Raw genomic sequence first — 26,461 nt, forward strand, 5'->3', positions numbered from 1 at the left:
TTTTCCCACTTGATTTCTTAGTAATTGATTGCTATGGCTTTGTTACTCCCTGGCTAGTATGTTGGTTCACCAAACTGGAGTTTCATATCATCCTGCAAGTTTTAACCTTCTCACATTTTAACGTTGTAGCTTTTGTTGCCAGCTAAAGGTGACTGTGTTTATCTCTAGAACAGTGAGAACAGACTTGATCTCAGCTTGGGTGTTAACAGGATGAGGAAGACAGTTATCTCTCCATATCCATGAATTCTGCATCCATGGATTCAATCACCTACAGCTTGAAAATATTCAATAACTTTTTAATTAAAAAACAACAACTCCCTGATTTTGGTGTTTTATATAAGGGAAATCTTTTATATATAATGGGACTTAAGCATACAAATATTTTGGTATCTGTTAGGAGTCTTGGGACAGACATCAAGAGCCCACTGTTACTTTACTTACTTAGGTGATTCCTTGTTGTCTGAGTATGATGGCCTTCCAAGTGTTGTGTCTTAGCGGTGAAACATAAGTGACTGTAAAGCCTATTACTGACCTGCATGGTCTTCCACAGTGAGGACATTGGTTTCCAGGTGGAAGGCAGTCCCTGTCAGGGTTGGCTTGAAGTGCCTTCCTCTTGGCACATTTCCCCTTTTTGCCCTTTATTCATGCCTCTTCAAATTCCACAGCACTCCTGGTCACAGCTGACCTCCAGTTAGAATACTCAAGGGCCAGGGCTTCCCCGTTCTTGGTGTCTATGCCACAGTTTTTAAGGTTAGCTTTAAGCCCATCTTTAAATCTCTTTTCCTGTCCACCAACATTACGTTTCTCAGTCTTGAGTTGGGAGTATAGTAACTGCTTTGGGAGACAGTAATCAGGAATTCAGACAATGTGGCCAGTCCAGCGGAGTTGATGGCGTAGGAACATGGCTTCAATGCTGGTGGTCTTTGCTTCTTCCAGCATGCTGACATTTGCCCACCTGCCTTCCTAAGAGATTTGCAGGATTTTTCAGAGGCAATGCTGATGGAATCTTTCCAGGAGTTGAGTGTGATGTCTGTAGATGGTCCACGTTTCGCAGGCATATAACAGGGTTGGGAGGACAATAGCTTTATAAACAAGCAACTCGGTATCCCTACGGATGTCCTGATCCTCAAACACTCTCTGCTTCATTTGGAAAAATGCTGCACTTGCAGAGCTCAGGCGGTGTCATATTTCAGTGTCAATGTTGACCATTGTGGAGAGGTGGCTGTCAAGGTAGCAGAAATAGTCAACGTTTTCTAACATTACACCATTAAGCTGCATTTCTGGCTTTGTAGAGGGATTGGCTGGTGACTGCTGGAAGAACACTTGGGTTTTTTCAAAGTTCAATGAGAGGCCAAGCATTTTGTATGCTTCTGCAAAGGTATTTAGAGTAGATTGTAGGTCTTCTTGCGAATGCGCGCAGACTACGTTATCATTGGTGTATTGGAGTTCTAGACCAGATGTTGTTGTGACCTTGGTTTTGGTTTTCAGTCTGCTGAGGTTAAATAGCTTGCCATCTGTCAGACAGATGATTCCCACTCCAGTGGGAAGCTTCCCATCAACAAGATGAAGTATCATTGCAATGAAGATGGAAAATAAGGTTGGGACAACAACACATCCCTGTTTGATACCCGATTCCACCTTAAATGGGTCACTTTGGGAGCCATTGCTGTCCAAGACTGTTGCCATCATGTCATCATGGAGGAGCTGCAGGATGTTTGTAAATATTGTAAATACGAATAGATTACAGTACCTCTGAGATTAGATGCAAAGTGCAGTTTTCTTCCTACAAAATAATTACATTACGTTCATGCACGTCACAGAATCGAGGTGGGGATTTGTCGGAGTGCTGAATGCTTCCACATAAGAGAGCAAACATTTCAAGCCTGGCTTGCATTGTTGCTAGAAACCAAGCACTTTGGTGTGACCAAATGGAAAGATATAAGAGCAAACCAGGCCATGCCAGAACAACAGGCGACCCTGCTGCAAAACTGGACCAAATCTAAACTGCTGTGGATCAGTTAAACCAGTATTTCTTTTCCCCCAATTTAGTTGCATTGTGGTTAGTCCCCTTCACCTTCCCTTCCCGCTTGCTTGTGTTGGTTTCCAACAGGCAACCTTCGTCATCTCACAGCAGAGAGCCAAATGTAAAGGCCAGGGGCCAGAAGGAGAGACACAGAAAGAAAGAGAGAGAGGGAGCACACCAAAGAATAGGCTCCAAAGCCATCAGCTGCATCTTTCCTTAATCAAGTCTCCTTTGCCTGGGGCATCTCAAGCAAGAACACTTAGGAAATGGAAACAACAGCACAGGATAGAGAAATAGACCAAAACTATAATCAGAGGGTCAAGGCAGGGGAGGTGGGGTGGAAGGTGCAAGGATTTATTTCCTTCACTTCAGAACTCAGTGCACATAACTGGGGACTCCTTTCACACTGCATTACTCCCCTCCCCAGAACGTCTTATCCAGGTCCAGAAACTAGCAACATTTTGGGGAATCTGAAAAGGCACAGTCAATGCCACTACCGGCAGGGATCATCTGAAATCTTCAACTAAAATTAAGTCAAGGAAAGATACCTGACCAAAATCATGGTGGTCACTCAGTCAGTCAGAAGTCGAACACAGGCACACATTCACTCAGAGGGGAGGAATATGGCTCTTTCCACACTGTGCCGACAGTGGTGCAGTGGGTTAAACTGCTGAGCTGCTGAATTTGCTGACCGATAGATCAGCGGTTCAAATACGGGAAGCGGGGTAAGCTCCTGCTGTTAACCCCAGTTTCTGCCAACCTAGCAGTTCAAATACATGCAAATGTGAGTAGATCAATAGGCACCACTTTGGCAGGAAGGTAACAGTGCTTCATGAAGTCATGAACTTGGAGGTGTCTACGGACAACACCGGCTCTTCAGCTTAGAAATGGAGATGAGCACTAACCCCCGGAGTCGGACATGACTAGACTTAATGTCAGGGGGAAACATTTACCTTTACCTTACACTGCCATATAATCCAGATTATCAAAGCAAATAACCCGCATTATCTGTTTTGAACTGGATTATATGAGTCTACACTGCCATATACTCTAATTCAAATAAGATAATGTGGATTTTATATGGCAATGTAGAAGGGGCCTATGTAGCTCTAAAGATATCTTTGAACTGCAGCTCCCATCAACCCCAGCTGGCATGATTGAAACTAATGGTGAGGGACAATGGGAATTTCAGTTAGCAATATCAGACAGAGCCCCATACTCCTCTAATTTGAGATAAATGGACAAAAGATAAGATCTGGTTTAAAGAAACTTTGGTGGTCAAAGGAGGTCAGCATGACATCAGTGATAACATGATTCTCAATTTGGAACCACAAATGAGAAATCTAAGTTGTCCCCCATGTTCAGTACCTTGGTTAATTCCTTTAAGTTCACATTAAAGGTTAAAGGCCTGACATTAAGTCCAGTTGTGTCCAACTCTGGGGCTGGTGCTAAACTCCATTTCTAAGCCAAAGAGTCGGCGTTGTCTGTAGACACCTCCAAGGTCATGTGACTGCATGGAGAGCCATTACCTTACCTTACCTATTGATCTACTCACATTTGCATGTTTTCGAACTGCTGGGTTGGCAGAAGCTGGGGCTAACAACGGGAGTTCACCCCACTCCCCGGATTTGAACCGCTGATCTTTTGGTCAAGCTCAGCAGCTCAGCGGTGTAACATACTGCGCCATTGGGGGCTCCTTACAAGTTCACATTAACATTGTTTTAATTGAAGTGTTTAAGAATTTCTTACCTTTTATTGTATTTTATTCTTTTGTTGTTCTTGTGTAACTTTATGTTCCAATCAACAGGCGATCTCATCAGGGGCTTTTCTTGGCAATATTCATTCAGAGAGGATTGCCTTTGCCTTTCTCTTAGACGGAGAGAATGTGACATGCCCAAGGAAAGCAGTGGGTTTCCATGGCTGAGTGGAAAGTCCAACCTTGGTTTCCAGAGTCATAATCCTATGCCTAAACCACTACACCAAGTTGGTTCTCTTTATTCTGAAATTATTTTAATACTGTAGGTAATTTAACTATATTTTAATGTTATATTTTAATAGATGGTAAAAGTAAAGGTTTCCCTTTGACATTAAGTCTAGTTGAGTCCGACTCTGGAGGGTGGTGCTCATCTCCATTTCTAAGCCGAAGAGCCGGCGTTGTCCGTAGACACCACCTTGGTCATGTGGCTGGCATGACTGCATGGAGTGTTGTTAGATGATCAATCGTGATCAATCACCATCTGCTGCCAGGATGGTAAGGCTGGACCAAGATAACAGAGTCCATTAAATAGTTCCAAAACCAGGATCCACTTTGTCCCTGTATTTGAGCTCTCCTCTCAGGCCCAAGAGAGTGGGGCTGCTCTGGAGATCCTTCTGTCTGGATGCCAGCTGATGGGGCCAAGGGCATTATTCAGAAACAGAACATTTGTTCCAGTTACACCTTGCAGGGAGGGTCAGCAGCATCTTCCTCGTCCAATGCTGAAACTATCTGGTTGACCTCAGGGCATAATGCCCCTTAAGCTGTGCAAGCATGGCATTCATTATTAGCTGCTCTACCACAGAACAGACAAACCCTTCCTGTTCGCCCGAGGCAAAGGCCACTGTGCTTCGCAGATTCTTCTTTATTCCTTGTCATACAAAACCCATAGACAATCAGGTTGGTCTGTTTGGGACATTACGGGTGGAAAACAATAAAAAAAACACAGTGGAGAAATGTATCATAAAATCATAGCGGCATAGGAGACAAAAGGGTTATTCCAGGCATGGGCAAACTTGGGCCCTCCAGGTGTTTTGGACTTCAATTCCCACAATTCCTAACAGCCTACCGATTTGTATTTTGGAGCAGCAGAAAGCAAGCGCACCCCAACTCCCTGCAGATACTTAAAGGTGGCTGCCAAGTCACCCCTTAGTCTTTTCAATCTTTCCCTCCTTCCGTCACAATACTGTACTTAGGGCGGGATTGTTTAGTGAAATTCATGACAGTTTTTTTTTTCAAAGCAAAGGACTTTTTCCCTCAAAACACAGAAGCAGTCATCAAAAATTCTTTCTCCCATCCTGGAACTTCCACAGATATATAAACCTCCCTTGCTTAGTTTTCCAATATACCTCACAACCTTTGAGGATGCCTGCCATAGATGTGGGTGAAACATCAGGAGAGAATGCTTCTGGAACATAGCCATACAGCCTGGAAAACTCACAACAACCCAGTGATTCTGGCCATGAAAGCCTTCGACAACAGAACAGCCATCAACTTAGGTGGCCATAGAAGGAAATCAGACCAATGTCTATCTGTATGGTGGTGGTGGTGGGGGGGGGGAGTAATTTAGGCGAAATACATACAATTGACCCTCTACATTTGCAGGTTTCATTTTTGTGGATTTGATTACTCATAGATTGGATTAATATGTTTCCCATAGGAATCTTTAGGTCCTCCAGCATGAATGACTCTATGGCCAACTTCTGCAATGGAGATCCTACAGACTCTATTAGAGGGAAAACTTCTCTAAGCATTTGTAGGTTCTGCAGTGCAAGTCTATGCTCAACGTTTATAGAGCTGTGCTGGAGGACCTGAGGTGCACCCACACTGTTGAATTGATGCAGTTTGACCCTACATCAACTGCCATGGCTCAATATTTTGGAATCATGTAGTTTGCTGAGGGACCTGCTTTATTTGGCGGGGAAGGCAAAGAAACTACAAATCCCGGGATTCCATAGCATTGAGCCATGACAGTTAAAATGATGTCAACCTGTATTAACTCTGCAGTTTGGATACAGAAAGATATTCTATTGGTTTTTTAAATATATATATATAATTTAATGTGTTGTCGAAGGCTTTCATGGCTGGAATCACTGGGTTGCTGTGAATTTTCCGAGCTGTATGGCCATGTTCCAGAAGCATTCCCTCCTGACGTTTCATCCACATCTATGGCAGGCATCCTCAGAGGTTGTGAGGTCTTTTGGAAACTGGGCCCGGGCTGTGGCGCAGGCTGGAGAGCAAGCCAGCTGCAACCAGCTGCAATGAATCACTCTGACCAGGAGGTCATGAGTTCGAGGCCTTCTCTGAGCCTATGTTTGTCTTGTCTTTGTTCTATGTTAAAAGGCATTGAATGTTTGCCTATATGTGTAATATGATCCGCCCTGAGTCCCCTTTGGGGTGAGAAGGGTGGAATATAAATGCTGTAAATAAAATAAATAAACTAGGCAAGTGGGGTTGATATATATGTGGAATGTCCAGGGTGGGAGAAAGAACTCTTGTCTGTTGGAGGTAAGTGTGAATATTGCAATTGGTCACCTTGATTAGCTCTGAATGGCCTTGCAGCTTCAAAGCCTGGCTGCTTCCTGCCTGGGGAATCCTTTGTTGGGAGGTATTAGGTATTCCTGATTGTTTCCTGCCTGGAATTCCCCTGTTTTCAGAGTGTTGTTCTTTATTTGCTCTCCTGATTTTAGAGTTTTTCAATACAGATTTTGCCAGATTTTGTTCATTTTCATGGTTTCCTCCTTTTTATCGAAATTGCCCACATGCTTGTGGATTTCAATGGCTTCTCTGTGCAGTCTGGCATGGTGGTTGTTAGAGTGGTCCAGCATTTCTGCGTTCTCAAATAATATGCTGTGTCCAGGTTGATTTTTATGTTTCCCCTCTATCACGGGGGTCCTGTGCCCCTAAACCCAGCAAATGTGGAGAGCTGACTGTAGATCATGATCTTAGCTCCAATATTTCTTCAATTTCTAACAGACATTAGTTGGCTGGTTAGATGTTGAAAATACGCATTTAAATTTTCCAGTGTGTTTATGCTGTTATGGCTGGCTAACTTGGAAGAGATAGCAATGGCATGTGGTGGAGCTGGGGAAAGCCATTATTGGTGGAAAAGATACATTGGTTAACTGAACGAAGATATTTTCAAGGCAGAGGTAGAAAAGTGAATGCCTCCAACCCTGTTCAAGACATATAGTACACAAAGGCAGCCGGATGACAGTGATATCTGAGCCACAATCCCATCCCTGGGGTGACGGCAACAGCAGGGGGCTTCCACGGCTCAGTGAATCCAGACTTTCAAGGTGCTGTCCAAAGCATCGGCCTCTTTCCCTTAAAGTGCTGCCTTGCACAGGTTTTGTCTTGGATGGGTGTGTGTGCGGATCTTTACACTCATGTCACTCTTTTCAGTCAATGCTGCTTTTAATAAGGCAGTTTATTGAATCATTTTAAGTGATTGGTAATGTTGTTGTTTGAGGTTGCCCTATGAGGCTGGAGACCAGGCTACAAATCTCTGCTCAGCCATGGAAACCACAGGTTGATGTTGGTATATTATTATTATGTTCATAGAACAATGTGATAATTCTTATTATATTTATATAATTATAGGCAGTAACAGGCAGGCCGCAACCTTTCAGCCTCAGAGAAAGGCAAAGGCACCCCTTCTGAACAAATCTGACCAAGAAAGCCCCTTTATGGTCTTGTTTTAAGGTGGACTTAAGTGAAAAGGCACTGCAAGGCATGCATCAACAATTAAAGAAATAGGGTTGTTGTATGTTTTCCGGGATATATGGCCACGTTCCAGAAGTATTCTCTCCTGACTTTTCGCCCACATGTATGGCAGGCATCCTCAGAGGTTGTGAGGTACCTCACAACATCTGAGGATGCCTGCCACAGATGTGGACGAAACATCAGGAGAGAATACTTCTGGAACATGGCCATACAGCTCGGAAAACATACAACAACCCTGTGATCCCGGCCATGAAAGCGTTCGACAACACAATGAAAGAAATAAAATAAATATAAAATAATACCAAAATAATAAAATTACAATAAAAGTAAAACAATAATAAAACAATAATACAGTAAAACTGACATTAATAGAAAAATAAAATAAAAATAATAGTACAATGTCATTTAATTGGAGCCCCTAGCAGCGGATTAAACCACTGAGCTGCTGAACTTGCTGCCCGAAAAGTCGATGGTTCAAATACAGGGAGCAGCGTGAGCTCCCACTGTTAGCCCCAGCTTCTGCCAACCTAGCAGTTCAAAAACATGCAAATGTGAGTAGATCAATAGGTACCGCTCCAGTGGGAAGGTAATGGTGCTCCATGCAGTCATGCTGGCCACATGACCTTGGAGGCATCTACAGACAATGCCAGCTCTTCGGCTTAGAAATGGAGATGAGCATCAACCCCAGAGTCTGACATAACTAGACTTAATGGCAGGGGAAAACCTTTACCTTTACCTCATTATTTAATTGTTTTTTAATTTTTGTATTGCTCTTTTTAAAATATTTAGTGTGGATAGATGTTAGCTGCCCGAGTCCCATGGGGAGAAAGACAAAATATAAATAAAGATAATAATACTGTAATAATATCATAAAATAATAACATAAAATAGAAAAAGATAGAAATATAAAGTATAAATAAAGTATAAAATAAGTATAAAATAATAATAAAGTAATAAAAAAAGAAATTAGTAATAAAATAAAATAATAGTAAAATAGAAAAATAAAGTGTTAGGTAAAGGTTTTCCCTGGGGGGAAAACCTGGGGGTTGGTGCTCATCTCCATTTCTAGTCCGAAGAGCTGGCGTTGTCCATAGATACCTCCAAGGCCGGCATGACTGCATGGAGCGCCATTACCTTTCCGCCGGAGTGGTACCTATTGATCTACTCACATTTGCATGTTTTTGAATTGCTAGGTTGGCAGAAGCTGGGGCTAACAGAGGTTGCTCACTTCGCTCCCTGGATTCGAAGCTGTGACCTTTCGGTCTGCAAGTTCAGCAGCTCAGCTGCGCCAGCGTGGGCTCCAAATAAAGTGTTATTATAAAATAAAATTTAAAATAATAGAAAAATACATTAAAAGAATAGTAAAATAAAATAAAACAATAAACAGAAAATAATAGATAAATAAAAATAATAGTAAAATAGTAATAAAATTACAGTATGTTATAGAATAATAATATCATAAAATACAAAAAGATAGAAAAAGAAAACAAAGTATAAACCAAGTGTCAAACAATAACAAAATAACAATCAAGGAAGAGAAAAACAAATTAAAGTAAAAGCATAGTCAAAGAATAATACAATGAAATCAGATAGCAAAATAGACAATAAAATTCAAAATAATATAGAAAAATATATTTAAAAGAATAATAGTAAAATACAATAACATTCAATAAAATAATAATACAGTCAAATAGAAAATAAAATAACAGAAAACACATTAAAATAAGAGTAAAATTAAATGGGGGACGATGACTGGCTCGACAGCAATACCTGTGAAAAAGATCTTGGAGTCCTCATAGAACCATAGAATAGTAGAGTTGGAAGAGACCTCATGGGCCATCCAGTCCAACCCCCTGCCAAGAAGCAGGAAATTGCATTCAGAGCACCCCCGACAGATGGCCATCCAGCCTCTGTTTAAAAGCTTCCAAAGAAGGAGCCTCCACCACAGTCTGGGGGAGAGAGTTCCACTGCCAAACAGCTCTCACAGTGAGGAAGTTCTTCCTGATGTTCAGGTGGAATCTCCTTTCCTGTAGTTTGAAGCCATTGTTCCGCGTCCTAGTCTGCAAGGCAGCAGAAAACAAGCTTGCTCCTTCCTCCCTATGACTTCCCCTCACATATTTGTACATGGCCATCATGTCTCCTCTTAGCCTTCTCTTCTGCAGGCTAAACATGCCCAGTTCTTTAAGCTGCTCCTCATAGGGCTTGTTCTCCAGACCTTTGATCATTTTAGTTGCCCTCCTCTGGACACCTTCCAGCTTGTCAACATCTCCCTTCAACTGCAATGCACAGAATTGGACACAGTGTGATTCCAGGTGTGGTCTGACCAAGGCAGAATAGAGGGGGAGCATGACTTCCCTGGATCTAGACGCTATTCCCCTATTGATGCAGGCCAAAATCCCATTGGCTTTCTTAGCAGCCGCATCACATTGCTGGCTCATGTTTAACTTGTTGTCCACAAGGACTCCAAGATCTTTTTCATATGTACCGCTGTCTAGTCATGGACAACAAGTTAAACATGAGCCTACAATGTGATGCGGCTGCTAAAAAAGCCAACGGGATTGTGGCCTCCATCAATAGGGGTATAGCGTCTAGATCCAGGGAAGTCATGCTACCCCTCTATTCTGCCTTGGTCAAACCACACTTGGAATACTGTGTCCAATTCTGGGCACCGCAATTGAAAGGAGATGTTGACAAGCTGGAAAGCGTCCAGAGGAGGGCAACTAAAATGATCAGGGGTCTGGAGAACAAACCCTATGAGGAGAGGCTTAAAGAACTGGGTATGTTTAGCCTGCAGAAGAGAAGGCTGAGAGGAGACATAATAGCCATGTATAAATAGCCATGTGAGAGGAAGTCATAGGGAGGAGGGAACAAGCTTGTTTTCTGCTGCCCTGCAGACTAGGACGGCGGAACAATGGCTTCAAACTACAGGAAAGGAGATTCCACCTGAACATCAGGAAGAACTTCCTCACTGTGAGAGCTGTTAGGCAGTGGAACTCTCTGCCCCGGACTGTGGTGGAGGCTCCTTCTTTGGAGGCTTTTAAGCAGAAGCTGGATGGCCATCTGTCGGGGGTGCTTTGAATGAGATTTCCTGCTTCTTACAGGGAGTTGAACTGGATGGCCCATGAGGTCTCTTCCAACTCTACGATTCTATGATTCTAAAGTTTAAAATAATAGAAAAATCAATTAAAATAATATTAAAATAAAACAATAAGAATGCAGGAGAGGATCCCACAGTGGGTTCGCCACCCCCCAAGCAGGGAATGCGTCACTGCCCGCCCCTCTTTTCCTTGGACTGTGGTCCTCGGGCAGCCCTGGGGGACGGCGCGGCGTGTGCACCTGCCTCCAACACGCGTGCCAAGCAGGAGCAGTCCAGAGGGAGGCAAAGTGGGGAAAAGTCGGTCAGAGAGAGAGGGAGAGAAAGAGAGAGACATCGGGGGAAGGAGTGTGGAGGGGAAAGAGGAGGGTGGGGACTGGAAAGGGAGAGGATTGAGAGAGAGGCGCGCACACGCCTCCCTCCTTCCCTGGCTCTCGCCCTCCCTCCCATTCGCTCGCCAATCCCCTCCAAAGCCGGGTGCATTACCGCGCGAGGATTTTCCTCCCCAGGAGCGGGTTCCCCTGCTCCGCCGCGCGCCGGGCTGCCCACTCGGGCCCACGAGCCGGAGATGCGTCCGCCGAGACCCCTTCCCGGCCAGGGGCGGGGAGCACCGGGCGCCAGCAGCAGGTGAGCGAGCGAGGGAGAGACGGAGGGAGGGAGTCCGGACAAGAGCTGCCCGCTCGGGCTTCGCGGGTGGCGGGCAAAGCCGTGCCTCTGGGCATGTGCAGAGCGTGGAGCGCTGCCTCTCTAACGGCCGATCCCCATCCCCTTTGTCAGCAGCCCACGCCACCCATTGACATACCGCTGTGAGTTTTCCGGGCTGTGTGGCCATGTTCCTGAAGCATTCTCTCCTGACGTTTCGCCCACATCTCTGGAGGTTGTGAGATCTGTTGGAAACTAGGCAAGAGGGGTTTCTATATCTGTGGAAGCTCCAGGGTGGGAGAAAGAAATCTTGCCTGTTTGAGTCAAGTGTGAATGTTGCTATTAAAAAGGTAAAGGTCTCCCCCGACGTTAAGTCCAGTCATGTCTGACTCTGGGGGTTGGTGCTCATCTCCATTTCTAAAGCCGAAGAGCCGGCGTTGTCCGTAGACACTTCCAAAGTCATGTGGCCGGCATGACTGCATGGAGCGCCGTTACCTTCCCGCCGGAGCGGTATCTATTGATCTACTCACATTGGCATGTTTTCGAACTGCTAGGTTGGCAGGAGCTGGAGCTAACAGCGGCCGCTCACGCCGCTCCCGGGGTTTGAACCTGGCACCTTTCGGTCTCCAGCTCAGTGCTTTAACGCACTTCGCCACCGGGTTAATGTGGCTATTAATCACCTAGACAAGCCTTGCTGCTGCCTGTGAGGGGGAATCCTTTGTTGGGAGGTGTTAGCTAGCCCTGAATGTTCCCTATCTGGAATTCCCCTATCTTCCCTCAGGCAGGAAATAGCCAGGCTTTGAAGCTGCCAAGCTATTCAGTGTTAACCAAGCTGGCCAGAGACCTCAGCCATAGCAGAGCACTTCCTGAACCAACTTAGACACCATATATTATTTGAGAACACGGAAATGCTGGACCACGCTAACAACCACCATATCAGACTGCACAGAGGAGCCAATGCAATCCACAAGCATGTGGACAATTTCAACAGAAAGGAGGAAATCATGAAAATGAACAAAATCTATCTACCAGTATTAAAAATACAGTAGAGTCTCACTTATCCAAGCTAAATAGGCCGGCAGAAGCTTGGATAAGCAAATATCTTGGATAATAAGGAGGGATTAAGGAAAAGCCTATTAAACATCCAATTAAGTTATGATTTTACAAATTAAGCACCAAAACATCATGTTATACAACAAATTTGGCAGAAAAGGTAGGTCAATACGCAGTAATGTTATGTTGTAATTATTGTATTTACGGATTTAGCACTAAAATATCACGATATATTGAAAACATTGACTACAAAAATGGCTTGGATAATCCAGAACCTTGGATAAGCGAGGCTTGGATAAGTGAGACTCTACTGTACTCCAAAATCAGGACAGTAAATAAAGAACATCACTCTGAAAACAGGGGAATTCCAGACAGGAAACAATCGGGGCCAGCTAACACCTCCCAGCAAAGGATACCCCCAGGCAGAAAACAGCCAGGCTTTGAAGCTGCAAGGCCATTCAATGTTAATCAAGATGGCCAATTGTAACATTCACACTTGCCTCAAACAGACAAGAGTTCTTTCTCCCATCCTGTACCTTCCACAGATATATAAACCCCACCTGCCTAGTTTCCAACAGATCTCACAACCTTGGGAAATGCCTGCCATAGATGTGGGCGAAAGGTCTGGAACTTGGCCATACAGCCTGGAAAACTCGCAGCAACCCATTTTTTGTGTCAGGAGTGACTTGAGAAACTGTAAGTTGCTTCTGGTGTGAGAGAATTGGCTGTCTGCAACAATATTGCCTGGGGGATGTCTGAATGTTTGATGTTTTACCAACCTTGTGGGAGGCCTGTCCCATGTCCCCGCATAGGGAGCTGGAGCTGACAGAGGGAGCTCACACGCTCTCTCCGGATTTGAACTCATGACTTGTTGGTCAGCAGTCCTGCCAGCACAAGGGTTTAACCCATTGCGCCACTGGGAGCTCCAGCGACCCAGTGATTCTGGCCAGGGAATCCTTTGACAACACAATGTGTATAGTGTTTACAGTGGACTCTGCAGAAGATTCTTTAGCAGTGCTTCTTCACACAAGCAAGCCTTATAAAGGCTGGTGTGTTATCAGTTAATGTTGGGTTTTCACAATTGTTTTATGTACCTGGCGCCATGTTAAAATTCCTCAGGTGGGAAATGTTTCAGAAGATCTCAAGTGCCTACCCTGGGTTGACCACAAGTCTAAAATGAGCCAAAGCAGGGTTCAATTTTCTGGACAAAAATAGGAAGCTAGAAATGCTACCCCACTGAACTGGAAGCACTTCGTCCTTCTGTCTTTGTCATGACTCTGTGAAGAGGGAAATGCACTCGGCACTTGTCCAGGGGCACTCTTCGTTATGCTGACTGCCTGCGAGCCGAGCTTGAGTAAAGATGGGTGGTGACAGTCAAAAAGAGTGCTTCCAATATTCACTGTGGAATGAATGCATTAACTGCCATGGCTCAATATGATGGAGCGCTAGAAGTTGTCATTTGGTGAGGCACCAGTGCACTCGGACAAATAAAGCTAAAAACCCTGAAAAACTACAATTCTCATGACTCTGTGGCAGTTAAAGTGGTGCCCAACTGCATTTATTCCACAGTGTAGAAGCATTCTAGATCATAGGCAGGCTCCACAAATGGAAGAAAGAATGTATGTGCCCCTTCTCCACGGGTCAAGAAGGTTAAATAATTTACTGGGCTATCGTGTCCATAGAGAGGGGTGGTACAGCTTTGACACATTTAAGCACTGCTTCTTAAACTGTGGGTCCTGACCCCAAATGGGGTCCCCTTGGCTCACTCTTGGGCTCCTGAAAAATGTGACAACCATAAAATGTTGTTTCTGAACATCACCCATTTGCACAAATCTGTTAGCAACAATGTGCAGTGTTTACGGTGAACTCTGCAGAAGATGCTCAGCTGTACTCCACAAAAAGGAAAATTCAGCCTGTTTAGCAAGCCTTGCAAGTGCTGATTTGTTATCAGGAAATGTTTGCTTTTTCTACCTGTTTTATATATTTGGTGTCGCATTAAAAATTCTCAGGCAGAAAGGGGTTGCAAGTGGGAAAGGTTTAAGAAGCCCTGATGTAAGGAAGGGGAGAAGAACTACCCCCAAAAACACTACAGTCCAGTTTCTCACATGGAAAGTGATGTGGGGGTGGATTATGATTTTTCTGTGGTTGATCATTCTTGGGTTTCAGTAAAAGACAGTTCAGGCCATGTCTGGCACCTTGCTCCAAGGTAAGACTACATTCGCTATCATTCCTCAGACCTAGCAGATGCTATAGTACAGTCATGGGCAAACTCTGGCCCTCCAGGTGTTTTGGATTTCAACTCCCACAATTCCTAACAGCCGGTAGGCTATTAGGAATTGTGGAACTTGAAGTCTAAAACACCTGGAGGGCCAAAGTTTGCCCATGCCTGCTATAGTATTCGTCCTCCAGGTTCCCGATCATAGAATCAAAGAAACTTTGGCCTGGAACCCCATTCTGAGATATGACCATCCAACCCCTACTTAAATCCCTCCAAAAAGGAGACTCTGTAATGCCCCTTATTCCAGCCTCAAACAGCTCTTACAGCAATGGAATTATTTCTAATGTTTATATGGGATCTCTTTTCTCTTAATTTGAGCCCATTGGTTCAGATTCTAGTCTCGAGAGCAGCAACAAACAAACTCCCTCCATCTTATCCATGCATTCCTTCAGATACTTAAAGGTGGTTGTCATGCAATCTCCCCTAGTCTCCTCCAAGTTAACTTACCCAGATCACCAAGCCGTTCCTTGTAGTCCTCGGAGATGGTTGGCAATGGGATGAAAGAAATTTAAATATTTTTTAAGCACAGCTGAGCCTTCTGTCCCACATTAACAAAAGTCAGCTTGCTCTTAGGCAGCTCCCACTCCATTTCAAAGGGCTCCATAAAGAAGCAGGTTCTGGTTGACTGTGCCCACAGAAAATCAGTATATGAAGAAGTGCCCTTTGGATGTGATCTCCAGTTAGTGATGGGCTATGAGGCTTTGATCTCCATCTTATTCTAGGCCACTGATTCTCAACCTGTGGGTTCCCAGATGTTTTGGCCTTCAACTCCCAGAAATCCTAACAACTGGTGAACTGGCTGGGATTTCTGGGAGTTGCAGGTCAAAACATCTGGGGACCCACAGGTTGAGAACCACTAGTCTAGACCCATTTGAAAACCATTCCTGCTTCACAAAGATACAGCCAGGGGCAGTGACAGTGAGCTTGTCTTTATCAGCCACTCCATATTTATTTATTTATTTATTTATTTATTTATTTACAGTATTTATATTTCACCCTTCTCACCCCGTAAGGGACTCAGGGCGGATCACATTACACATATAAGGCAAACATTCAATGCCATATACACATAGAACAAAGACAGAGACAAACACAGGCCTCGAACTCATGACCTCTTGGTCAGAGTGATTTGTTGCAGCTGGCTGCTCACCAGCCTGCGCCACAGCCCAGGCCTCATGCAAGTGCTAGTAAGGAGATGGCTCATTTCTCCCACTTTGCTGAGGAACCATGAACAATTTCTACCACTGTCATGGTTGTTGTTGAGTATCATCAAGTCATTTCCGATCTATGGTTTGCCGTTGCCTTCCTTTGTGGGATTCAATGAGGATTCAAACTCTAGCCTCCAGAGTCATAGTCCAGTGCTCAGACCACTACATTGTGCTGCCACTATCTTGAACTCTAAATATGGGAAGAAACATCACCAGTTTTGAGACCTGATCTGAGGACAGTCAGCAGAAAGGATGAGATGCAATGACTGATCTGAACAAGATTCATAATGGAAATAAGTTAACAGCCAATTCAGACTAGTCCAATTCGAAGCAGCAATCTTTTCAGTAGCAAGGCCCAAGTGAACTGTTCCAGATCACTTCTAGAGATAACATGTTATTGGGATGGGCAGGATCTTTAGGCATGAGAGGTGAAAACTGGGATTACCTTTGGAGAGGGTGTGACCACCATCTCAGGCAGCAATTTTGGGGTTTCATGAAAGGCCCACAAATGGTTGGTTATTTAGTAGGTGTGTACCTTCAAGTGATTTCTGACATGGCGACACTAAAGCAAACTTACTGTGTGGTTCTCCTGGCAGATGGAGGGTTTACCTTTGCTTTTCTCTAAGGCAGAGAGGGTGTGACTTGTCCAAGGTCACCTAGTGGGTTTTCATAGCTGAGCAAGGATTCAAATCACAGTCTCCCAATATCTCAATCCAGTGTGGTCCAAGCTGCGGCCTGCGGGCCACATGCGGCCCACCAATTCATTTTTGTTGGCCCATGCCCTTCTTACAGGAAAAATATTTTAATTATTTAATTAAATATTAATATTCGAATTATGTAATTCAATATTAATTATGCAATTCGTTTTCTTTCTGGAATGTCTCTGGCCCTCACATTCCTATACTCAAGTTTGATTGGCCCTCGGGTAACTAAAGGTTGGACCACACTGTCTTAGTCCAACACTCAAACCACTGACTACACCATGCTGGCTCTCAGAATTGTCTCAGGAAACCAGGGTTTGATTTACCACCCAGCCATAGAAATCCATTGAGTGGCACTGCTCAAGTCACGCACTTTCAACCAGTAAAACCCCATGAGAGGATCATGTTAGGATCACCATAAAGCAGAAACAGCTTGAAGGCAAACAACAAACCTTGATCTAAGCATGTGGGAATAGGTGTCATTTGTTTCTCTACCTCCTACAACCAAATATCTTGAACTGGCCCAGCACAGATGCTTTTTGGCATGGTGCTCTCTAAATTGTCCATCATGGTCTCTGCCCTCTGCAGCTTTGAAAGGAGTTTTCTGGGGCACCTCCAGCACTTTATGTTTGGCACTGACCCTTTGATTCAGGAACTAGGTGGACCACTGATCTGGTCTAACATGGTGCTTCTTCTAAGACAGTGGTTCTCAACCTGTGGGTCCCCAGGTGTTTTGGCCTACAATTCCCAGAAATCCTAACAGCTGGTAAACTGGCTGGGATTTCTGGGAGTTGTAGGCCAAAACACCTGGGGACCCACAGGTTGAGTGCCCCTATTCTAAAAGGTTCAAGCAAAGAATGGTGGAAGCTACTGGTCACAGGTTTGTCATTATTGCTGACTTATGACCTGCACTTGGAAAAGTCACCTTTTGGACTACAGTTCCCTAGATCCCCCAGCCAACATGGCCATTGGCCATGCTGACTGGCAAATCCTGGGAGGTATAGTCCAAAAGTTTCCAGGTAGAGTTTCTAGGCTCCATTTATGGTGCTGCAAAGGACATGTGGAAGTTGTGGCTTTGTTGGCCAGAGTGGAATATACCTTCAAGGTGGGCATTCTGCCATTTGTGGATGGAGGCTGGATCTGCTTTGTGTACTCAGTGACTCTATGCTGTCAGTCTCATGAAGGACAATGTCAGCCAATGTGAAGAATAAGATATACTATAATCAGGCAAAGGGCATGAAAGGTTCTTCACAGTTGTCTGACTGTGCCAACAATATTGGGTGTACTCAAAGAATTTGAGAAGAACCAGGCAACCTCAAGATAAAGTCTTTGAAACAAAGAAAGCTTATTTTGGTAGTGGTGCCCTCTGTTTAACACATATGTCTGTTTGCATGAAAGCAAATAATCTCATATTGATCTGTGGGGAAGTAATGGTTCATGAACTCCATTCAGGTGGTCAATGGCAATGTGGCAGGTCAGTCATGGATAACTTACTTGGCTCTGCACTGATTTCTTATTTTCCTATCACAGCCATTTTGACTATCAAATATGCTGCTTAAACAGTTTAACAAATCCCTGGTTTATATTCTGTGATTTTCAATATATGGCAGAGCCGGTCCAATAATGAGGCGAATTAAGCAGTTGCTTCGGCTGCAAAACATACGGGGGCGCAGTCGAGACTGCTTTTTCTGTTGATTTGTTGTAAAACATGATGTTTTGGTGCTTAATTTGTAAAATCTTAATGTAATTTGATGTTTAATAGGCTTTTCCTTAATCCCTCTTTATTATCCAACATTTTTGCTTATCCAATGCTTTTATTGTTCAGTGATTGGTTTGGGGAGGGGGGCAAAATTCTGTTCGCCTACACTTCAAAAATACCTAGGGCCGGCTCTGGTATATGGTACAATCACAGCCTCCTATTTTTCCTCTAAAATCCTACTACTTGAGGAAGCTTTTCTAAGACACTTGATATTAGGACCTATTATTTTCACACAATGCACTGGATTTGATGATGAAAAAACATTATCAAAATATGAGTTGATATGTACTTTAATTTGCAGTAAAAATGCATTTGTTAAAAGGTCCACTGATTTGTTGTTGTTGTGTGCCTTCAAGTTGTTTTTGGTGTGAGCTTTTATGGGTTTTTCTGGTACTTAGACTATATGTCTAGCTTGGAAAGAAGTTTTGCTGTTGTATAGAGGATTTGCTTTTAGTTCTTCAAGTATTCTCACCACCACACTATATAGTTCAACAAAATGTAAAAGTGCATCATGTTGCTCAACCTAATGAATTTTACAAAGCAGCAACAGGCTGCTTGCTCTTGATTCAGAGAAACAGTCTTTTATGGGTTTTTTTTTCAACAGTTCCAGTCAGATTATATTGTTCCTTGGCAGTTTCTGATGGGCAGAATGCTGCAGTTTTTTTTTGCTAAAGCTAGATTTAGTGAGTGAGCACTCCCATGGATATAGACAGCCATTGAATACGTCTGCAATATAATTGGCTGTGCATCACTAATGTGACCACTCAAATTAGAAGCTCCATCATAACCCTGTCCATACAAGCATTGCAAATTCAGCCCAATTTTTTTCCAGTGTTTTCAAAATAATGCCTGCAAGTTCTCCACCTGCCATAGCACCAATCTTCACATAAAGTCTTCTCTTATTCCTGCAGCTTCAACATCAACGTACCTTACTGAGAGTGATAACTCTTCTGATGTACTCACATCCAAAGTTTCATCTGTCAAAACAGAGAAACACTGTGATGCATTGCATCTTTAAACCATGTTTTGTACTATCTTGTCACCACAAATATCTATTAGTTCATTCTGTATTTGAGGACTAGTACATTGGGCATTCATAGTTACAATTTCGAGATGACTTTTTAGGTCAGTCAACCTCATCACACAAAGGGTTTTTGGCCCCTTGCTCCTCTTTGGCCATGGAGCCTGCCATGGCCCCACCCCATTGATGACTGAAGTGGTGAGGAAGCATCACAAGATGCTTCCTCACCAACAATGGGAGGTAAGTCGTCTTCTGGGTAATGTTTTTCGGGTATTTCCCCCATCTGATGGGGGCAGGGACAGGGTGCATTGCCACCCTTTCCCCTGTCTGATGGGGACAGGAACACGATGCCAATGGGCCTTGCCCAAATGCCCCCATGTGATGGGGGAAGGAGGAAGAGTGCATGGGTTGTCTCAAAGTACTACACCTTCTATTTTGCTATGTTGGCTATTGCTACTATTGCAATGTAAATTGGCAGAAAGGTCAGTTATAATAGTGTGAATAAATTATCAAAAGTTGGTTGAGATAATGATTTCCATTCTGGAGGAACCCAAACTTTTGCTTCTCATAGACTGAGCATGGGAATTTGTTTAACCGGTTAAAATTCGCGAGTAAACCAAGTTCTTTTTTTTTACCTCCAAACTTTTGGGGGGAGGAGAGAGTGCTTGAACCCGTAACACATGCACACACGGCTATGCTCCTGGGTGTACCAATTCTGTGTGTGTGTGTGATTCTTCAAGTTCCTCTTTGACTTATGGTAACCCCATGAATTTTGTGGGGTTTTCTTAGGCAAGAAATACTCAGAGGTGGTTTTCCCAGTACCTTCCTTTGAAATATAGCCCGAAGCACCTGATATTCATTGTCAGTTCCCCATCCATTATGAATGAGAAACAACTTGAAGGCACACAAGAACAACAACATTTGGAGGACTGCATTCTGAGCACTTTTTTGTGTCAGGAGTGAGTTCAGAAACTGCAGGTCGGTTCTGGTGTGAGAGAATTGGCTGTCTGCAAAGACGTTGCTCATCCGTGCTCTCCCCAGGTTGGATTCGAACTGGCAGCCTTCAGGTCAGCAACCTAATCTTCAAGTCAGCAGTTCAGCCCCCCACTGTGCCATCAGGGGCTCCCCACATTGACAGGTGATTTGACGGCACACACAAACATGCAGTGCACATCCTTCAAGAAAAAACTAAAAATGAACTGGCAAAGAGCTCTTCAAGAGCACTGAAGTGTTGATTTTTGCTGTGCAAAAGTCCGACTGAATCCAGATATTTAAGATGTCACTAGGTTCTGCCTATACATTTCTGTGTTTTTTTTCTCTAAACCCTTAGAGACTAAAAGCTTCATTCTTTTTAATAAATGAAAAGGAAGTTGGATTTTTTTTTCTGCATTAAATATCCAGAGATTTAAATCCACCATTAGGCTGTGATTCCTTTTTCTGCACAATGAAAAATACACAGTTCCTAGATTCTGGCATGGAGAGAGAAAGAGAGCTCCAGACAAAAGTGGAGAAGAGGGTGAGATGGGAAAATTGTCTAGTTGGGAATAAAGAATGATAGCAAAAGTTGTGAAAGGAAAGAGGAAGAAGCATAGGGGACTATTGGGGGGGGGGGGCAAGGGAAAGATAAAGTGTGCTGTTTTTTTAGCACGGTGTGTGTGTGGTTTTATTTACCCCCCTCTGTGACTCTGAAGCTGAAATGCAGCTGATTAAAGCAGAAACTGGTGTGGTTCCCTCCACAGCGAAAGGGGATTGGTGCCAAAGCCCAGGCTGCTGGGATAATAGCTCAGTGCATTAGGCTGGGAAAAGGCAAAGCGTCTGCAGAGATCAAGGGAAGGGGGGCAGGGGATGAAACAGAGGGTCCCTTCCTTCCAAACAGGATTAAAAAGAAAATAGCCCAGAATTGCCTGCACTGGCTATCAGCTCTCCAGGCGTTCCCGGCTGGAGATGCTAAGGACCTGAACCCTGGGTTTTCTTCATGGGTAAAAGGCTCTCTGTTAGGGAGCTACAACCCTTCCCAGGTCAGTCAATAGTCCAACACAGCTTTTCAGGTTATTTGCACTGGCTGAACCTGTTGAGCCAGAGTTGGGAGCATGCATACGTTTTGCTTGAGCTGTGAGTCCAAACCTTGCCTGTATCGAGGCTTGATTACCCGGTTTGATTCAGGCATTACACTGGCAGAGCTTAAAAGGAACAAGCTATAAATAACAAGTTACAAACAATGACTTATTTGTAAATAATTCCATTTTTTGGCAACAACTAAGGCACAACTACGTCACATTGTGATGTTTACAAAAGAAGGATAAAGCCCCAGCTTTGGTGCCATCGTTGTATTGCTTTTAGTCACACTACAGGAAGAAGGAGGGGTACCCAACCTCAACAATTCAGGTTTAGGCAACTTTCCCCCCTTTTGCTTGGTTACAGGATGTATGTATGATCTTGCTACCTATATCTATTTCCTAATTTCATGCCCTTTGATCATCCCAATCTGGCAGAGACATTCATGAATATCCTTTGCTATGCTGACTGGAAGATCGGTGGTTTGAATCTGCAGGATCGGGTGAGCTCCTGTTGTTAGCCCCAGCTTCTGCCAACCTAGTAGTAGGTGCTGCTTTGGTGGGAAGGTAACGGCGCTCCATACAGTCATGCCGGCCACATGACCTTGGAAGTATCTATGGACAACACCGGCTTAGAAATGGAGATGAGCACCAACCCCCAGAGTCGGACACGACTAGACTTAATGTCAAAGGGAAACCTTTACCTTTACCTTTTAATCCCATTTTATCTGCTTTGAAGACATCCTGGTTTCTTCTTCACCTGCTTTCCCCCTTGTCCTCAGCTTCTTTCATTTCCTGCAAACTGAATTCAAAGTGCAAAAGTAATGTCACATTATTTTTGCACTTTGGGGGGGAGGGAGGCGTAGAGTGTTGCCTTTCTTAATAGGCTCAGGCAAAAGCATTCTGCTTTGTTTTTTGTGTGTGTTCTCATTTACTAACAACTTCTGGCATCTTGACCAATCCGACAAGCCTAGAAAGGACTTCCAGGCAGTATATGATCTAAGTCCAATGTTTAATCCCAAGGACTAGATAATGAATCATTGAGTCCCCTGAGGGATATAGGGTAGGTTATAAATAAATTATTATTATCATCATCATCATCAACTGAAACCTGATAAATTAATACTTGATACTATACTGTTCTATTATCTGGGCAGAGCCCAAAAGGGAGTGTTAGATAGAGAAGAAAAGGCCATTTTATAGGGGGGGGGGGGGAGTTGAAGGAGGAAAACAATTTTCCCCATTTTTGCTGGTTATTCCCTCTCCCCCGTCCAGTGTCATACACGAGGGGTGTTTCCATAATGACGACATCGGTGGGGTGAATAACAAGAAAACAGGGGGGAATAGTTTTACTCCTTCAACCCCCATTCCCCCTGCCCCCCATAAAATGGACTTTCTCTGTCTAGTGACCCCTTTCAGTCTCCGCCCAAATAATGGAACAGTACCTGTGATACATTCTTTTGGTTCAGTGGTCAAAATAGGAGCCCCCAGTGACACAGTTGGTTAAACCCTTGTGCTGGCAGGACTGATGACTTGAAGGTTAGGTTGCTGACCTGAAGGTTGCTGGTTTGAATCCAACCCAGGGAGAGCATGGATGAGCTCCCTCTAACAGCTTCATCTCCATGCAGGGATATGAGAGAAGCCTCCCTCAAGGATGGTAAAAACATCAAAACATCTGAACGTCCCCTGCACAACACCCTTGCAGACAGCCAATTCCCTCACACTAGAAGTGATCTGCATTTTCTCAAGTCGCTTGGGACACACACACACAAAACCCTTGTCAATGTATGGAAAACCCATGAATTTCATCAGGTTTTCTTAGGCAGGAAATACTCAAAAGTGTTTTTTTCAGTTCCTTTCTTTGACATGTAATAATAAATAATAATTATAATAAATCTTTATTTATACCCTGCCACCATCTCCCTGAAGAGGTGGCTCACAGAAGCACTCCAAGTGCCGCATATAAACAACAATACATAAGTATATACACATTCAAAGCAACCCCGACAGGTGGCCATCCAGCCTCTGTTTAAAAGCCTCCAAAGTAGGAGCTCCCACTACACTCCAGGGCAAAGAGTTCCACTGATGAACAGCTCTCACAGTGAGGAAGTTTTTCCTGATGTTCAGGTGGAATCTCCTTTCCTGAAGCCATTGTTCCGCGTCCTAGTCTCCAGGGCAGCAGAAAACAAGCTTGCTCCCTCCTCCCTATGACTTCCCCTCACATATTTATACATGGCCCTCATCATGCCTCCTCTCAGCCTTCTCTTCTGCTGGTTAAACATGCCCAGCTCTTTAAGCCGCTCCTCATAGAGTTTGTTCTCCAGACCCTTGGTCATTTGAGTCGCCCTTCTCTGGACACATTCCAGCTTGTCAACATCTCCCTTCAATTGTTGTGCCCAGAATTGGACACAGTATTCCACGTGTGGTCTGACCAAGGCAGAATAGAGGGGGAGCGTGACTTCCCTGGATCTAGACACTATACTCCTATGTATGCAGACCAAAATCCATTGGCTTTTTTTGCCGCTGCATGACATTGTTGGCTCGTGTTTAACTTGTTGTGCACAAGGACTCCAAGGACCTGAGCAAAACCTGCTCTCCAGCCACACTCCAAAATCCCGTGCTGGCCATCCAAATCTATTTTCATTTCAGTAGTATAATTTGGGGCAGGAGGAAGGAAGTCCCGTTGTTGTAATCTATATCAAACACATGTAGGCATCAGAAATCTTTGGCCCCTTCTACTCTGCCATATAATCCAGATTATCAACGCAGATAATCCACATTATCTGCTTTGAACTGGATTATATGAGTCTACACTGCCATATAATCCAGTCCAAAGCAGATAATCTGGATTTTATATGGCAGTGTAGAAGGTGTCATGGTTTGCAAAGGCACTATGCTGTGTGTGTTAACTGGGAAATGAAGTTAATAAAGCTGATTGGCCGAGCCTGCAAAGACTTGGGAATGGATTTGTTACTGTTTCTGTTCTGCTGCTGCAGAACAGGTTTGGACAAGTTTTCAGTCTGAGTCTGCTAGTAAAGAAAGCTTTTGTATTTGGAGAGGCCTTGCTATTTTTGAGGCCTGCTTGCTCCTGAGAAAAGAGGGAGAAGACCCAGGACTGTATTCTTCTCTGAAGCAGATTTGTGGACTGAGAAATGACTATTTATGACTGTAGACTTCTGTAAGTGATCAGAGGGACCATTGTAAATACTACTGTTTTTGATCTCTTGGAATAAGTAAAGTTCCTGTATTTTTGTTCTGCAAACCTGAGTGGCATGCTATTGTTCTGTGGGTGACTCTGGATCTCAGGCACACATAAGAGCTTCTATTTAACATCATCAGTTTGTAACAGAAGGGGCCTCTGTTTATCTATTTCCTACCACCCAGAGAGCCACCAGTGCATCTAGATCTTTCTTTGGTCTACTTCAGCTCTAAAGTAGCTACCGTTGCCATCAATTCACACTGTTGCTGTGTGCCTTCGTTTCCAACTAATGGCAACTGTAAGGCAAACTTATCACAGAGATTTCTTGGCAAGATTTGTTCAGAAGGGTTTTGCCTTTTTCCTTCTTCTGAGGCTGAAAAAGTGTGACTTGCCCAAGATCACCCAATAGGTTTCCATGGCTGAGCAGAAATTCAAACCCTGGTCATGTGGATAGGTGAAACTACACAGGACAGCAATCCCTTTTGTAATGAAGTACATAAGTGAAGAAAAATATAGAGCAGGCATGGGCAAACTTCAGCTCTCCAGGTGTTTTGGACTTCAACTCCCACAATTCCTAACAGCCTACTGAGTCATGCAAGAGGATTTAAAAATGCTGAGAGAGGACATATTTATTGGGCATGGGTAAATGAAATTGCAGGTACCAGTCCTGCGATATACTATATTCCGACATGTTTCCATGTCTATGCTTTGCCTTTCTGCTTTTGCTTTCTTGTTTTTTGGTTCTGTCCCTTGCCTTCCTTCCTTTCTCCCTTCCGGTGGCTTGTAAGTCATCCTGTTTCTGGTGGTTTCTTCTCTCCAGTGAAGGAACAATTTTGCTTATATTTTGCCTTGACATAATGGATTTGGGGACTTGAAACAAACATAGAGATTTGGATACAAAGTGTAAAAAGATATAGGGCCCTTACACACAGCCATATAATACAGAATATCAAGGCAGAAAATCCCACAATATCTGCTTTGAACTGGGTTATCTGAGTCCACACTGCTATATATTCCAGTTCAAAGCAAATAATGTGGGATTTTAGTCAGCTGTGTGGAATGGGCTTTAAAGGGGGCTTCGGAAATACCCTAGAAACATAGAAGCTCGTAACTCATGAAAGTAAATGAGTTAAAAATGAGTTAAAAATGTAATAAAATAAAACCTTACATCAGATAATATGACCAGGAGACGTGAATGTCATTCTATATATATAAAAATGTAATGGACTGAGGGCCTAGAAGTAAGCAACACAACTAAACACCCCAGAACCACGAAATTTGGCAACACAACCCACCATCCTTGCCCCTAGGTTCCGACAACAAAAAATAAAAATAAAATCCTAATTAGAGGGAGAGGAATAATTGTTTTTATCCAATTGCTGCCCGTTAGAAGGCTAAGCTCCGCCCACTTGGTCTCCTAGCAACCCACTCAGCCCAGGGCCTCTTCAACCAGGCTTCTTCCGCACTGCCTATAAAATACAGATTATCTGATTTGAACTGGATTATATGGCAGTGTAGACTCAAGGACCTTCCACACAGCTATATAACCCATTTATAATCTTATATGATCTGCTTTGAACTGGATTATCTTGACTCCACACTGCCATATAATCCACTTCAGTGTGCATTTTATACAGCTGTGTAGAAGGGGCCTCATATAATCCAATTCTAAGCAGATAATATAAGATTATAAATATACAGTAGAGTCTCACTTATCCAACATAAACAGGCTGGCAGAACGTTGAATAAGTGAATATGTTGGGTAATAAGAAGGGATTCAGGAAAAGCCTATTAAACATCAAATTAGGTAATATTATACAAATTAAGCACCAAAACATCATGATATACAACAAATTTGACAGAAAAAATAGCTCAGTGCGCAGTAATGCTATGTAGTAATTTACAAATTTACCACCAAAATATCATAATGAATTTAAAACATTGACTACA

General features: G+C 43.6%; 1 protein-coding gene across 2 annotated transcripts in view; it reads left to right on the forward strand.

Moving 5' to 3' along the window:
- Positions 1-10,868: 10,868 nt before the first annotated feature.
- LOC100565811 (metabotropic glutamate receptor 6) overlaps positions 10,869-26,461 on the forward strand; it is a 66,777-nt gene continuing 51,184 nt past the window's right edge. The window contains exon 1 of one of the 2 annotated variants that reach the window (XM_003216716.4): positions 10,869-11,223. The gene's annotated coding sequence lies outside the window, so the exon portion shown is untranslated. The remainder of the gene's footprint in view (positions 11,224-26,461) is intronic. The other variant, XM_062971647.1, reaches the window with a different exon arrangement.

This window comes from Anolis carolinensis, chromosome 2, assembly GCF_035594765.1.
Source record: "Anolis carolinensis isolate JA03-04 chromosome 2, rAnoCar3.1.pri, whole genome shotgun sequence".
Classification (NCBI taxonomy): Eukaryota; Metazoa; Chordata; class Lepidosauria; order Squamata; family Dactyloidae; genus Anolis; species Anolis carolinensis.